Source organism: Pseudonaja textilis, chromosome 3 (assembly GCF_049901715.1).
Source record: "Pseudonaja textilis isolate UNSWEBS1 chromosome 3, rPseTex1.2, whole genome shotgun sequence".
Classification (NCBI taxonomy): domain Eukaryota; kingdom Metazoa; phylum Chordata; class Lepidosauria; order Squamata; family Elapidae; genus Pseudonaja; species Pseudonaja textilis.
Window position 1 is genome coordinate 111,842,690 of NC_141992.1, and position 16,546 is coordinate 111,859,235.

Below are 16,546 nucleotides of genomic sequence, written 5' to 3' on the forward strand. Positions count from 1 at the left end.
GCTCTGTTGGAAGAAATATCCTTCTGGGTTCAGTTCCAAGTGGGGAAAAAGACACTGGAAACATGGAGGCTGTTGGAAGGTTTAATGGTGGACAGGATCACATGGCCTGGAGCTCTAGAGTGAAAGGGAAGAATGACCACATGCTTCAAGGTGAAGGAAGAGATCAAGAAAAAAGGGCTGATATGCTGAGAGTGCCTGGGTTTTATTCCCTCTGTTGGGATTTGAATTGAAGCTTGTATTCTGATTGGTTGTCAGACTCCTATGAGGCCATGCAGGGGCAACTCTGTAGGCTGTCCTGAGTTCCAAGCTTGGTTGAGCCTTGCTGGATGATGATGCACTGAAAGGGCTTTTGAGCAATTGCTATAGCTTTACCTGGAGATCTTTGTTATGTAAAGTATTCTGGCCCAGGCCTTAATGGCTCACCCATTAACAAAGGTGGGGGTGAGTTTCTGCTTCTGAGGTGAGTTTCTGCTTCTGAGTTTCTACTCTTTTTAGAGGAAATATTCTGCCTTTTTAATATTTCCTAGGATATTTCAATTTTGTAGGAGAGGGGTGGGTGCTAACTTCCTACAGCTCCTTTCCTAAAAGACAAGATAGCTTGGTAAATGTGCGTCCTCAACAATCAAATGCATACGTTCCCGGGTATGAATATGAATGTAAACCAGGCATCTCCAAACTCTTCGGCTCATTGACTCCTTCCTAAAGTTTCAGATTGATCATCAACTCCCAGACCTGTATTATGTGAATATAATGTAATAAATAGTACTTTAATTAATAGTACTATGAATAATAATAACAACATCAACTCCTTTACTAGTCCCATCAATCCTTGTGGTCAATACTGATCCTTTTCCCAGGCATGCATGTGAATCAAAACTAGATTCACACATTGCACTTGGTCATTAAGCAATAAATTTGACTCACACAACATGTTAAACCAAAAACAATCGATCAACCAAACTCCCATATTTTTTGGCAAAAAAAGAAGAAAGAAACAATGTTCAGTCCTTTCCCACCCACCCTTCCACAGCCTCCCACCTGCTTTTCCACACCATTTTTGAGAGGAAAAGAATTCAGGTACTCTGACAATAAAAGGGCAAGAGGAGAGGATGGCTGCATCTTCAATTGTGTAATAGAGAAGATTTCAGCACATGCCGTTTGCCTGACTTCGTGTGGAATTTCTCTTTTCTATTTAGTACTGATGGGAATCTCTCTTTTATTGAATTCATAGTCAAGCTGCGCAATTTAAATGTATTTATTGCAGGTTTAATCATTCATATGAAAAGATTTTCTATGGATGATTGCAAAGTTTTTTTTTTTTTAATGTTGGCTGTAAATCAGTGCAGTACATCAAGAAATAGTACAAGGAAAAAAAGGAAACCCCAAGCAAATATAACAATTGTAAATAGGATTTTCTTGAACCAGGAGTGGGAAGCTTAAGGTACTGTTGAGGATTCACCACTATCGTGGCTGATAGCTGGATTAAAACCAAAGACTGGACTCAGGTGAAGCTCTGCTCAGATTCATATGAGAATACTTATACAGCGGCCAGAGCTAACTTGCAGATTCTTTTCCTTCCCTGACTGAATTATTTCCATCCAAGAATGTATTTCTGCTAAATGATCTTTTTTGTTGTCTCCAGGGGTGAGATTCAAATTTTTTAACAACCGGTTCTGTGGGCGTAGCTTAGTTGGTGGGTGTGGCCAACTCAATATCACTCACACTGTTAGGCACGCAACTCCTCGCCTGGCCTCTCATGACTGTGGGGATGCTCCAACAGTCATAAGTGTGAAAAATGGTTATAAGTCACTTTTTTCAGTGCCATTGTAACTTTGAATGGTCACTCCACATAAGCAAAGTACCAGCAAAGGAGGGAAAAATAACTCCAGAGAAGTTCCTGAGACAGGAAGTCTAGTCCTGCCAAGAATGTAATAAGGGTTAATGGAGAGGCAGTTTCTGTAAGCAACACCAGAATGTTTCCTTCCTGCCTTCCTTACAGGATTAGGCGAGTAATTTCTCCCAACAACCAGTTCTCTGAACTGCTTAGAATGTTAACAACTGGTTCTAGCGAATAGGTGCAAACTGGTAGAATCCCACTCCTGGTTGTCTCCCAAATCATATGCCTTCATAGTAAAGGAAAAGAAAATAAGCCTCTCCTGTCTCTAACCTCAGCTCTTCAAAAAGAATTATCTTAATTTTTGATTCGGTTTCTCTCTTACTGCCCCCCCCCAATTATTTGCATATTTACTCTGAGTTTTTCTTCCATTAGCATCCAACTACAGCATAGACCTCTCCTAGCGCTATTCCAACCAGTTTTGCCATGGGTATCATTTTGTCAGTGATGCAGTCTGGTAACCAGCCCACCACCTGTTGACCACTTTAGGCTGGAGCACGCACTTTCCTTCCCCACCCCTCCATACCTGCTTGGGGGGGGGGTGTTTCAGAAAGTATGATCGTTTCAAATCTCGCTCTCCTCCTCTTTCCACTAAGTGTCGTAATTGATTCCGGACTCAGGTAGCTGAACAATAGTTACCAGCTGTAGTAGCGGGAATGGAAGCTGTACTTCAGGGCATCTCTTCTCCCCACGCCTGCTGCCTGTTACTTGGGCTGCTCTTGAACCTGGCTTAGAAGACCATTATGGAACCTGCACAAAACAACTGTTCAAGAAGGAGACAAGTTTTAACAGAGGGCTAATCTTGCCAATCCACCAGAATTCACCTGCTCCTTAATCCCTATCTCCATTCCAAATCAAGGATGTGATTGGTGGCTATTTTTAGGTGGGGTGACATCATTTGGCAAGAGGGGAAGGAAACAAAGCCAGAGGAAGCCCATCAATCTTTGCTCTAACAGCATAAACAAGGACAATCTAATCCGCCAGTATCCTGAGATCACCAAGGGGGTCAGCAGATTTTATGCCAACATAGTTTTCTGCCAGCTGAGGGACGTAAATAGCACTTTAACTCAGCTATGAGGTAGAGCTTTCAGAATGTCCCTATTTCCTGTCTCCAACCTAAAAGACAAGAAATAAATGGCATTGTGCATTTCTTAATAGGCTGGTTTTGTCCAATCTGTAGCCAGTTTGCTTCTAAAGCTGCAGACCCTTTGCCAGAACAAGTGTGATTCTTAAGGACATACAAAGAAAACACACTACTACCTCTACTGCATGCCATTTCTATGTGCTGATGCAACCTCAAATTCATCTATAACACTTGAAAGAAGCTACGGCTATTGATGTATGTGGCCCATGTGCACAGTGTTGCAAATTACAATTCATTTCATTAGATACTCTGCAGGAGTGTATTTTTTTCTAGATCATTTTTGAGATTTAAAATTGTGTCCGGATGTAGTCTGTTTCAGTTACATTGAAAATGAATGTTTTCACCCTTGAATATAAGGTATCACTCTTAAATATATTTTCAGTGAAACTGATAACCAAATTATAATTTAATTTATGTGGGGCATATTTGCTCAGAATGTTTTTGATATGAAAGTGAAATTTGAGAATATATGACACAGTAAGAGTATTCTTGAGCATGTCAAAAGTACTCTTTCCCAACTGTTCAAGGAAGACAAATGGGCAAACTTTTATCTTAAAGAACGTCTTTTTTTATTAGGATCTTAAGACTATTGTTCTCAAATTAATTATAACTAAATTAAATCTCACCACTTTCAAGCCATCTGCTTTAAACATGAGTAAATTTGAATCATTCTTGTCTGCACCCAGGATGGACGCTATCGCTTTTGTGAAGTGTAAGGTCACAACTGTGTGTGTGAGAGAGACCTTTAGATGCACTGACCTCATAAAAATGGATCAGAAATATCTCACATATTTGAACGGGACAGTTCTGGTAAATACACAGTTTTGTTTGTGATTCCCTCAGTATAAGGTTTAAATATTTTGGCACTTATTTGATGTAGTAATATAGGAAAAATGCATATCTTAATATGACTCTGCAATAAATAGTTTATAAAATAATATAAGGAATCCATTATTTACAATAATCACTTGAAACCCTTGAAAGGAAGAAAGCCAGCCTAAAAACCTTTACTGTTTTGAGGAATAACTTTTGCCCAAGACTAAAACTGGTTTTTGATTTTTGTTTAAAATTCAGTGTTTGATGTTCTTAAATTAAATAAATGATATTTGAAGGGGGGGGGGAGAATCAGCCCCCAACATCTGCAGATTATGATTAGCATTTTGAAATAGACTGCTTGAATTGAATCAGGATGAATGCTGCCAGTCTCCTTTTATTCACTCAGTTTATTTAATGAAATGCTAGAGGTCAACCCTTTGTCCTTAAATTAGTTACTATAAAAATCTTTTTGTAGTTTCCTACTTGTTATGAAGTCTTAGAAGCGGAAGAAAAGATTGTCATTAATTATGCCTTTGTTGAATATGGATAGCTATTCAGAATTAGTTAGACAGTTTCAAACAAAATTAGCATTGAGCAACTCTTAGGCTGATGTTAGGTTGGTTATCAGAATTTTTTTTTCTCCTAAGAGAATGCTCTTCTGTGAATGTGCATTATCAAATATATTCAGCTTTCAGTTGCTAATTTTTTTCCAGATGAAGATGAGCTTAATTGAGTTTGTGCTTTTAAGTTTGTAGAGCTCTTCAACACCTCATACAAAAGCATCTAGAAGCTTTTCATTTGTCTTGAGTATGTTTCAGATGTACAAATATTATTTACTTTAAACTCTGAATCAAAAGGCATATTGTAACTATTTCATATTTTTAAAATATACTTTTGCTTTTCAAAGTGTCTGCTGTAGGTATTTATACACCTGAAAAAAAGAATGGCTCATAAGACTTACAGATAAAACCCTTTCCCCATTATCATGTAATTTCTTTGAAAGAATATAATTTTAGAAATTATAATAAACTATAGTTTTACAACCAGTTTTTTAAACAAGCATTAAAATCCTAATTTGTATTAAAAGTAAAATGTTTTAGCTTCCTACTTTTGTGAAGAAAATGACTTTGAACAATAGTCTCTAGCATCCAAAAATATTTAAATACAGGTGCAAGGAATAATACTAATTTGAAATTATTTTTAACATTTGAACCTCAACCATTAGTCCAACTCAGATTTGTTTTTACCATCAGCTCACTCAGTATTCAACTGCAAACTACTCTGGCTCTTTCACCGGCATAAAGAGCTGAATATAAAAAAAAAAAACCCTTTTAGCATATTTTTGAAGAAAAAACAAACCTTGATAATACAATACTGCTGTGTTGCAGAGTATTAGATAATAAGAAGCTTGGTACTTAGAATAATTAGAAAGGAAAAGTCTTGACCACCGTATATCTAAACGAATATTTTAAAATATGTACATAATTATTTCCCCCAAAACCTTCTATGAAATAGCTGCTTTTCTTTCATCAACATTCCATATACTTGGAGATGAATCTGTAACCTTGCCATGCTTTTAGGTACAATGTGCATTTTTTCCCCACCTCCACCCAGCCACATACATCACATTTTAAAGGCTAGGTTCTAATGACCTTGTGAAGGAGAGATCCCAGCCAGTCTTATTATGAGGGGGATCTCCTTCAGCAGAAACTCTGAAATATGTCAGGGTGAGACCTTTAGGTGTATATACACATCCTTTTTCTTTGGTTTGTGATTGTTTTATTTACACATGTATCACAGGACTAGGGGAAGGAGACAGAAAAGAAAAGAAAAATAGCATTCAAGAAAGCTTATTTCAATATGTTTTAAAAACTGGTAAATTGTTTAACATAGATGCAAACACAGATGCAAACATCTATGCATATTTGCAATAATGCAAATTATTAAAATTAGCTATACAAACGTATATGATATGACTGAAGAATATTATTGGAACAACATCCCTATTTCAATTATCAGTGGAAGCCTGAAACAAAAGGATAGCTAGCTAAGGTTATGCAAAGGGGCTTGCAGATAAGTTTTAAAAAATCTAGAACTTATTGTAAAAACTCACAGTTCCTATCTTGAATTTTCATTTAAATTGCAGTCCCATCAGACCATTGACATAATGTCATTTTAGAAGCTGTCATACTATTTTAAAAATACTGGGACTCTTTTATTTAGTAAAACACACTCATTCGATTATTTAAAAAGCACTTTCTGACATCCCATCTCTGTGGATGTGGGGGGTGAGGAGACAAGAGTGTTAGCCTTCACACAACATGCTGGAACAAATTTTAAATTGAGTAGACCATTTTAAAAAATCTTCACAGGTCAATTTTCCACTTGTGTTTGTCTCTTCAGGAAGTGATTTTATGGTTTCCTCTAATATATAGGATTTGTCTTCAGCCATGTGAAGAGCTTTTAAATTTAATCCAGGACTGGAGTAGCCATTTGTTGCCACAGCTTTAAAATAAGATTTTCTTTTAACTTTCTCAAGTTGCAAACTTTTGTCTAGGCAGTCTGAAAATGAACTCTGTGGTATGTGTGTGTATGTGTATTTATGTTATCTTGCTTTGTGAAACTCAGGAACACTTTATCAGTCTATATTGTTACAAGGATGATACATGATAGTCTAAGAGATTGTCTCAGATGTGAACTCAAGATGAATTCTCTAGGTTCTTAACTCCCTTTAAAAATAAACAATGCAATTTTTTTACAAGGTGCAAAAATATAATATTTCTATTTTTACTCACATGTTTTCAGATTTTCTCTAAATTAGCAATTAAAAGCTTTAAAACTTTAAAATTCAGCTGTCATCGACTTAATTACAGAAATTAAGCCTTTTTCCTACCCCTTATGTCTTAAAACTCTAATTGCAATTTTACAAAAAATGTTCACAGAAACCATAGTAAAGAAAAGTGTGCAAGAATTTGGCTAGCTAGAAATAATGTGTTACCTGTTTTAAAAGTTCTTCAGTCTCAACACTTTAATATATATATGAGCTACTTTAACAGAAACAATGCCAGATATAAGGAGAAAGGGGTATATGACAGCAGCATTGTGCACGGGAAAAATCTGAACACATACTTCACAAAGAGTGCTTTAATAAAAGCTACCTAAAACAGTCTTTATATACTGGAGCTTAAGAATATATACAATTTGCACAAAATAATTTTAATGGTGTGTGTTTTCATTTTCATAAAAAGATGGCAATAAATTTTAAAAGGGGGGATCACTACACAGATTTTACATTTTATTTTAATACTGTTCCAGAATAGGCTGTATTATTTCATGGAGTTTGGGGGCTGTGAGAGATTTCTCTGTTATCTGATCTAATTTATGGACATGATTTGGTTATTTTGCCCAATCAATATGCTCTCCAATATACTGTCTGCACCAATGTGTTGTGCTCACAGATCCACAGTACGCTGTCACACAGAATCATTTAAAGTGTTACGTGTTTATATATTATGAAAAATGAAACACACACATATGTATGTATGCATATGTAAAATATTCCTACATTCATTTATGTGAGGAAAAAAAATTGGTTACAGCTATCTCTGTTTTCCTATTTGCATACTCGAAGTAAATAATTAAAATGCTGTTGGTGAAACTGTGGAAAAATACATAGCTGATGTCAGCTATAACAAGAGGAGTCCTTTTAAAAGCAGTGTAAATTGCACCTGGGAGATAAAAAGAACTCCCAGTAATCAAAGAAACTGTAAAGTAAGAAAACATTTTAAATCTATTGTTTAAACTCAGAAGCGCACAGTATCTTTCACATCTATTTATCGTGTAGTTATTTTAATGTAAACATTTGCCCGTTTAGATGAAGTGTTTTCATTATTAAGCTAATTTCAACATGTTTCAGATAGACTGATGAGTGAGAAGCAAGGCACTTGCTGATGAGAAACGAAATTCTGCCTTAGCTCAGCCGGCTGTCAGATACATCTTCATTAGTTTTTGTCATTCACCGATGGCAAACGCTGTATAAATGAGATGACGATCAGGTCCGCCTTGATAACTTGCCTTATCTCATTAGTTTTCACATCAAAGTTAATCAGCAATGTGAATTGTAATTGCTGTAAGAGACAATGCAATAGATCACTGGGCCCTTTCCCTCCCTCCCTCCCCCCATGGCATCTTGAAACATCAGCAGGCTGGTGAGCAGAGATAGGCTCAGAAAGAAAATGATGTGGAAAACATAATAAGCAAGCAGCTCAGAATTAATGAGCTTACCCAATAAGAAAAGAATAACCAATCAATGTGAGTTGGGCAAATATAATTTAGGAATAATTGCTTGATTGGTTGTCTATAGTAGACTGATTTGACCACATACAAGGATTAAGAATTAAGATGTCAAGACCGAATTTTTTTTTAAAAAAAAATAGCAATAGAGAGGTGGTAATTTTGGTTTCCTTTCATTTTACAGCTGATGGAGATGGGTGCTTGATATGCTATTCACAAAGAATGAAAACATTAGGTCAACACACATTGTTCCTTCCTTTAGTTCTCATATAATTGGGGAGGGGATGCGCGCTTCTCAAATCCCACTGGTGATATTTCTCTTTGGGACAATGCAAATAAATAGGTTGTGTGATGGGACATTGCAAAGACATGCTTTCCTTTAGTAAAACTGATTTACATATTTGTAGCTGTGACAGACTGAAACATTTTTATTATGTTTTATTGTTAAATAGTGTATTTGGACTCAGTGACAAAACGCTGCAATTTTAATATGAAAAGGGAAAGCAATTCTTGCTGAACCTGTCCTTTTAGTATAATTTTCCCTCCAGCCTGGCCAATTATTCTAAAATAGAGCCTGTCCAAACTATTGGGAAAGTTCCACCAGAAGGTAAATTTGCTTTGATCTACATTACCCTTAATTGAGTCACCACCAATGTCTCTGTCCTGACATCAAGATATGTGAAAATGTTGGATTATTTCACTGGGGATTAAACCTAATTTTCGCGTGTTCTGCATTAACCTATTAGGCTGACGCATCTGCATTGCTAATGCAGCTCAGGCAGCTGTCAGCGCTAAAGAAAAACATGATCGTGCAATCCTTGAAGGAATGATTTCAGCTCTGATTAGGGTTAGTGAAGTGAGCTGAGCCCCAGTGATAAGGAAAGAAAACTCCCAGGCTGCCAATAGCTTTGAAAATTATCAGACTGTAGGCAAAAAATAAAATAAAAAATGCACTTCCTGACTCACCAGCTCAAGTCCAAATGAAGAGAGGAGTGACATTATTTAAGGCAGCTGCCTATTAACATTAACAAAAAATTATCCCCTGAATAAATGTGTTTGTTTCTTGCCAAGAGAGCTAGTGTAACAGACACATATTAAAATGCTAATACAAAGCAACCAGAATACAAAACCGAACAGTTTACCTTTGCACATTAGCATTTTTAAATGATATTTGTGACAGCACAACAAATCAAAAGCACATTAGCTAGTGCCACATCCCTGATTTTTTTTCTTAATGGAATACACATATTCGCTGTTCTTTAAGGTCTGCTTCTCAGCACAGTGTTCCATTAAGGGAGGGAGGAATCAAAACAAGCCAAATAGCATTCACAAATCTTGTTTTATCTCCCATCGATTTAATTTAATTTATCGTTTATATTAGTCTATTTATTAGATAGTAATCTTCTTCTATTGTATCTTTTCTGCAGGTTTAAGGAAATAACAGTGAAATGTTTTTAGAAACGGGAGTCTAAGCAATGGAGCCAGGAGCCAATTTAATCTGATTAGTACAGCACAACAATAGATATGCCTAACCCACTCTGGAGAAAAGCTTTTACTTTATTTGTTTTTATTAGCCAAGCTAATAAAAGCTCTCCAAGCTCTCCCATCAGAAAAGTGGAATTTTACTCCATGAGGTTGCTCAAGCAATCAAGAAAAAACAAATTTGAGAAAATTGTCTAATGTGTCAATATTTATCTTTTGGTCCTAACTGTCTTTAAAGAGGACTTGTTGAATGAGCAAAGTTTATAAAATTAGTTTATCTCTCTTATTGATTCTTTCTATTGTTTGAGCTTTCAATGTTAGTTTTTCCCATCTATCCAGGAAGTACAACAAAAATCACACACATCTAATAAAGTTATTTTATAGAGAAAGGACTTGAATGTGTGAACAAAAACAGAAAAACAAGATGATGGATGGATGGATGGATAGGCAGATAAATTTATATAGAGACTTCCCTCTCATTCAGGATTAATTTCTGAAGCTACCTTTATATCAATTTTTTGCAATGTGTCATTCTGAAAGCAAAAATTTTAACAATATAACTTGTGGTTCTTGACCAGTTCCAGGGAATTTTATCTCACATTTTTGTCACTCCTATTCTTTCTTTACCTAATTTGCACCTCAGGTTGAAAGGCATATATATTGAAATTACCTTATACAAAAATATAGATGATCACTAATAGCTTACTGCCCTAAAGTAATTATCTGAATTTTTGCAGCTCAGATTATGATGGCCCTAAATTTGTATCTGTGTATGTGTATGTACACATAAAATCCTATTCATCTTCCAGTAAATAAGGAGCATAAATCTAGCTATGAGATAACATATTATTGAAGAATCCTAAGAAAGCTTATTTCACTTTCTATATGAAGCAAAAAATGTATCAATTGCAATTTGATTCAATATAGTTACAGACGTGGGTCTGGATAGGGGTATAACAGAATAACAGTGTTGGAAGGTACCTTGGAGGTCTTTTGGTCCAGTCCCCTGTTCAAGCAGGAAAATACGTATCTTCATTAGCATCAGCCAATCTCCACTCCCTCAACTGACGATCAGTCCAATGGGCCCCAGGAGAACACTGCCATATTAATCTGGATCTACTCTCTGTCTGTTTCTGGTTACGTCTTTCCCTTTCTAAACTAAGGCAAGACTTTTCAAAGAAACAATCTGAACTTCAAATTTGTTTTGGATTATAGGCTTCAGGCTGTTTGATATTTAACCACTGGTACTCTTCACTGTTGTTTACCGGTAGGCCAGATCTCTTTATTTCTTTTCCCTTAATGAGTAACAATATCATATTCAAAATACAACCTTCAGATCTTTCCCTTCAAAGTGATATGGAAAATGCTTCTGTGTCAAGCAGCTCATCAAAAATCTGGTTTAAATTCTTTAGATCATGGTGGCTTGTTCACATATATTTGAAATTACTTAATGATGATGTAGCCTTTAAGGGCCTAAATAAACTAAATTTTAATCTGAGCAATCTATACCCAGTTAACTCTTTAATAGAGGATGCATTGCTTCATAGAGCCATTGAATGGAATCAGGGTATAGACTTAATGAATAAATAAGAAATTAAAGGAAATCACTCAAGAAATAATCCAGTATAGCGTGTTGAATCTAACATAACAGTGTTTTGGTGACCGAACGGATGGTGCTGCTTTGTAAACTATAGTTTACGGTTTAGCCCAATATGTGAACTATTATATATCAATAAAATAATATTTTAAAATAAAAAAAAATATCAATAAACTATCAATAAAAAAGGTCAAAACAAAAGATTAGTTATTTTATATGTGACCTCAGTCTAGAAAGCCAAAGCCATCATATAGGCCTATTTATTCTTTTCCCTTATACCATATGGCTTTTTCTATAATTTTGTAGGTTGAGATTACAATTATATTAGCATCTTGATTGCAATACTCTAGATGATGACGAAACAGCAGCAAAGAGTTAGAAAGTTTTGTTTCACTGTATATTTGGAACAAGTCCTACTATCAGTAAAATGGAGGCTGTAACTGTTTTCCATTCTGTGCAATTTGCATTGTAATTAATTGCATTGCAATTAATTTTCCCAAACGGCCGCAAGAAAAACTGGGACTGTGGTGGAGGACTGCCAATACCCTGCTGATGTCCCATCCCACATACTGACACCACTGCCGACTGGATCAGACAGAGACAGCCAAAGAGTCAGGTGTGGCCTGAAGGCCGTAAAATCCCCAGGTCTGCTCCAGTGTAACATTATTTTTTTCTTACTTCCATTGATGAAAATATGAAAACATCAATATTAACACAATATTGACAGGCTTAGGGCCTGTCAAATGTAAACCTCAGCAACTCTTTGTTGTCACCTCGTGTTCATTTTTATTTTTGCAGTCCAGATTTCTAAGAACTGATTGATTTCTTAAGGTATAACAACATCATTAAATAACCTCTGATAACCAATGAAACATTATAGTCTTCTGGAAAGTGTGCAACCCTGTTTATTCTTGTGGAGCTCACAAAAACTTTTGATACCCAATATTAAATAACAAAAATTATCTGTACTTAAAACATTACCTCCAGGTAATGAGCTTTCTGTCAGGCTTGAAAGACAGTTTAGAAGTTTCATTGTTGTACCAAAGTACTAGTTAAGTTCATGAAATGGTCACTCCATTTCTGGGGACGTTCTGTGTTAATTGTTTGAATGATAAAACTCTAAAAGGCTATGTCATGATCTTCTTGAGCAGGGGTGTCAAACTCAAGGCTCGGAGGCTGGATGCAGCCCCCAGGGTTCTTAGATCTGGCCCATGGGGCCACCCTAGAAATAGCAAAGAACTGGGTGCCTCTGCCAGTGAAAATGGAGCTTGCGAGGGCTGCGTGCAGTCTTCTCAAGCTCTGTTTTCTCTGGCAGAGGGTTGCAGGAGGCCATCACAGCTGAAAACAGAGCTTGACAGCCCATTTTTGCTGGCAGAGCACAGGTCCCCCCTACACAAATGATGTCATGCTGGTCATGCCCCTCAGCCATGCCTCCCCTCCAAAATCAAACACAACCCTGATGAGGCCCTCAGTAAAATCAAGTTTGACACCCCTGTTCTTGAGAAACTTGGTGTACATTTCTTTTATCATTGAATCTGCAAGAAAGTAGCCCAGGAAAACTTATACTGCACTGGCTATTGAGTCCTATTCTGTAACCCAGACATGGATTGGTGATGTTCTTGCATTTTTAATGTGGAACAAGTTAAGGAAAGTCATTGAAAATACCGAAGGTTTTTCTTGCCCTCCACAAAATGTCACCAGCCAGTAATCAGTCTCTCTAATGTGGTCTGGGGCTAGGAAGAAGGCAAGGTGGTTTGATGAATAGCTGGGTGGCTTTAGCATCTGTCAAGCGGTTTGTCACCATTGTTTTGCAAACTCTGTTCAAAAGGAGTTTGATTCTTCTCTGACAGCGCCTTTGGAGGATTAAATGGAGGATGTAATGCTACACTGGAATAGTGTTACCCTGGAACAGTGCTAACTCTGGCTTAAAAATATCCAGCTTCAAAAACTGATGGAAGATGGAGTTGTAAGGTGAAGTGTGAAGAAACTGACCCACTTTATTTTGCAAATGCCACCCCTCCTCTGGATGCCTGTCAGCTGCTTCTCAGGACAGCCCCAAACCTTCTCACAAGAGCTGATTCTCAGGTTAGTTTGGGCTGCCCAGGAAAGCTTTCCATTTCAGTTTGCAAGCAATGCCCCTGTCAGTTATTTTTTTTTTACATAGAAAAACTTTATTAAGATCCTCTTTGATGCAGGTAGAGGACCTGGGTTTGGAAGAGCAGGACTTTCCAAGTGCCACATGCAGAAAAATCCCAGAAACCAGTGCTCAGGGGCTGGAGTGGAGGATGATGCCATCCATAGCCTAAAATGACCAATGGGTACAGGTTAGCACCCTCTGACTATTTCATCCCCCACAAGGTCCACAAGGCACAGTTGGTTGTCTTCTAAAGCAAGAGTTCTGTTGGGAGAAATGGGGAAATAATTAATGCTGGAACAGCAAAACACTAGTTTAAGCTACTTCTGTGGTGTCCTGGGAATACTGTGAAAGTAACACCATGAGGATATGATGTAAAAAGTGGTTAGGGAGCACCCTCAGGCCCATTGAGTGAGTGTGAGTATAGGTCTTCTGTCATATGATCTATTCATAAAAATTATCATCTAGGAGGGGTAGAGTCTCTACTCTAGTCTGGTGGACTAAGGCTGTGGAGTGTTTTTCTTCAGACACTAATTTGTTTTATTCCATTTGAAGAGTGATTTAAGACCATTCCTAGAATTTGGGAGTTAGCTGAGATTGTTTCACTAATTCTTTCATACAGTTAATTTTATTTTTTTAAAATTACAACCTTAAAAAAAAGCAATGGAGTTTAGCAGCCCTTAATCACGGATGATTTCTTTTTAAAAATTTACATCATAATACGCAATAAGGATGCCCTCTCTCTCCTTTTAAAACCTGTTGCTCGTTCCTTTAGAAAGTCTACAAATATGAAAGGTATTTCAGTAGATTCTGCAAATATTAAAAATATTGAAAGCTGTGCAAAGCATTCAAAGGAGATGCTTTGCAATGTATAAAGTTACAGATGAAGCAGACCTTTCCGATAATTAAAGCAACAATGTCTTTTGCAAGTCTTATGTGGCTGCTTTGAAAGCAGCCCCCAGCTGTCTCTCTGTTCACATGCACACATAACCACTTCCAGGGGTCATGTGGCTGCTTTAATATTTGCAGAATTGTACTTTGTTCCAGCTCCCATGTGATACCAAATACCTCTCTGGAATGCTTTACACAGACTTCGACAATACTACAGAGTGCAGATGATGTGTTCTTTCATAGATGCATCAGAAATTCCTATTGTTAATTGCTTTTCTTTAGCATATACAAATGTCTTTAGTAAGGTTGCTCTCTAGAGGGTGACTGAAAGTTTGCAGTTATGGGGATTGGTTATCCCAGTGCATGATGGATGAGGTGTAAGGAGCAATATTTCAGCAAAGCACATTTGCACAAGATAATCTTGCAGTGAAGAGCTAGGATACTCTGTAAGAACTTCAGCAGCTAGGCCTGAGGCACTTTTGTGGAAGACGAAAAGTACAATTTAACTGGTAAAATTGTTTCAGAAAGTGTGTTGTTTCTGTAAGACAAAACTCTTAGAAATTGAGAAAATGTATATACAGAAAGTCTGAAAAGGTATAAATAAGTGTTAAGAGGAAGAGAACTCTGTCTAATTCCCTGCATGGCAATGCAAAGATTGTCAGGTGTAAAGAATCTGGACTTAAGTTGCATTTAAGTTGCATTTCAGAAGATTTATTGCTCAAGCCTACACACAAGAATCTAGACTCAGAACTCCCTGCTCAATGAGCAGACATGGCTAGGGGAATCTTTGCACAACTTCATATTGCACACCAGTTGTGCTCATTCCTAAATCAGGTGCAAGTCATGAAGTATTAGTTTTGTAAGTCTTGGAACGACCATTCTTGGAATACTGCATCCAGTTTTGGTCACTACAATATAAAAAAGATGTTGAGACTCTGGAAATAGTGCAGAGAAGAGCAACAAAGATGATTAGGGGGCTGGAGGCTAAATCATATGAATAACTGCAAGAAATGGGTATGTCTAGTCTTGTGAAAAGAAGGCCTGGTGGTGGGGGGGTTAACATGATAGCCGTGTTCCAATATTTGAGGGGCTGCCACAAACAGAAAGGGTCAACCTATTTTCTAAAGTGCCAGAAGGCAAGATAAGAAATAATACTTGGAAACTAACTGTTATGTTCTGAGAACCCTAGGAGTTCTCACTCAGGTCCATTCACTTTGCGGGGGCGTTCTTCCCCTTCACTCATTGGTTGGTTCTCCCCAGCAGCCAGCTATAAAAGCAGGCTGCGGGGTCCAACCAGTCGCTGATCGCTGCGAGCCAGTTCCCGGCTTGGCAAGCACGGTCAGCCCTTTATTGTTATAATAAGGTATTGTTGCACTCATGCTCTGGTTCAGCCTCTCTTTTCCCAAACTTAACACTGGCGACGAAGGTGGGATGGCTACCAGAAGCACCATGCAACCGCTGAGTCACTAGCCGCCGATCCGCAGCCAGAGAGAGCGATCGGCCGGCGATAAAAGCAACGCTGATCCGCAGCCAGATAGAGCGGTCAGCAAGCAAAAAAGCGACGCTGATCCGCTGACAGAGAAAGCGGTCAGCAAGCACTAAGCGAACACTGATCCGCAGCCAGAGAGAGCGGTCAGAATCGAAAGTTAGAAGCGTCTGTAGCCGCTTGTTAGCCCAGCTACAGGGAAAGTGAAGCGCTGCGAGCCGCAGCTGCTCGTTTGTTTAGGCGAGAAATTCAAACGGCTGTCATTTGAATTTCAAACCTAAAAGGTACAGCGGTGCTGTAGTCAAGTCACTGCGCCCACACAGGCGCGAATTCAAACGCTGCCAACGGCTGATAGCCAAACCGTGTGCTAGCCCAGAGAGAGAGAGGATTGCAAAAGCCTCTCCAGAGCTGAAATCACTTGCCTGCCACAGGCACTAGAACCTTTGCCGCTGCCCCAGAGAGATTTTGTCCACAGGTTGTTCCACGGTCCCATCACCATGAATTCCAATCCAGTCTTCCCAGCGTTCAAACCGGATGAGGAGAAGTGGGAATCATACAAGAACCGCTTCAACCATTATATCGATGCAATCGGGCTGGCTGGCGCTGGGAGCATCGGAAAAAATCGTATTTCCTGATCTACTGTGGAGCCATCGTTTTCGATACTGCCACAGCCCTCGTGGCTCCACGTGAGTTGAAAAACGTTCCTTGGTCTGAACTACTTGAAATCCTCACTAACCACTATTCTCCCAGGCCCTCACAGATTGCCAGGAGATTCACCTTCCGTATGAGGAAGCAATCGGACAAGGAGA

At 38.0% G+C, this 16,546-nt stretch overlaps 1 long non-coding RNA gene across 3 annotated transcripts in view; it reads right to left on the reverse strand.

Moving 5' to 3' along the window:
- The window catches only part of LOC113436527 (uncharacterized), a 156,458-nt gene that overhangs the window by 33,248 nt on the left and 106,664 nt on the right, over positions 1-16,546 (reverse strand). The window contains exon 5 of one of the 3 annotated variants that reach the window (XR_015743055.1): positions 2,534-2,644. The exons of 1 other annotated variant lie outside the window; for it this stretch is intronic. This is a non-coding gene — a long non-coding RNA (uncharacterized LOC113436527). Of the gene's footprint in view, positions 1-2,533; positions 2,658-16,546 lie in introns of all 3 variants that reach the window. One more of the 3 variants, XR_015743053.1, reaches the window with a different exon arrangement.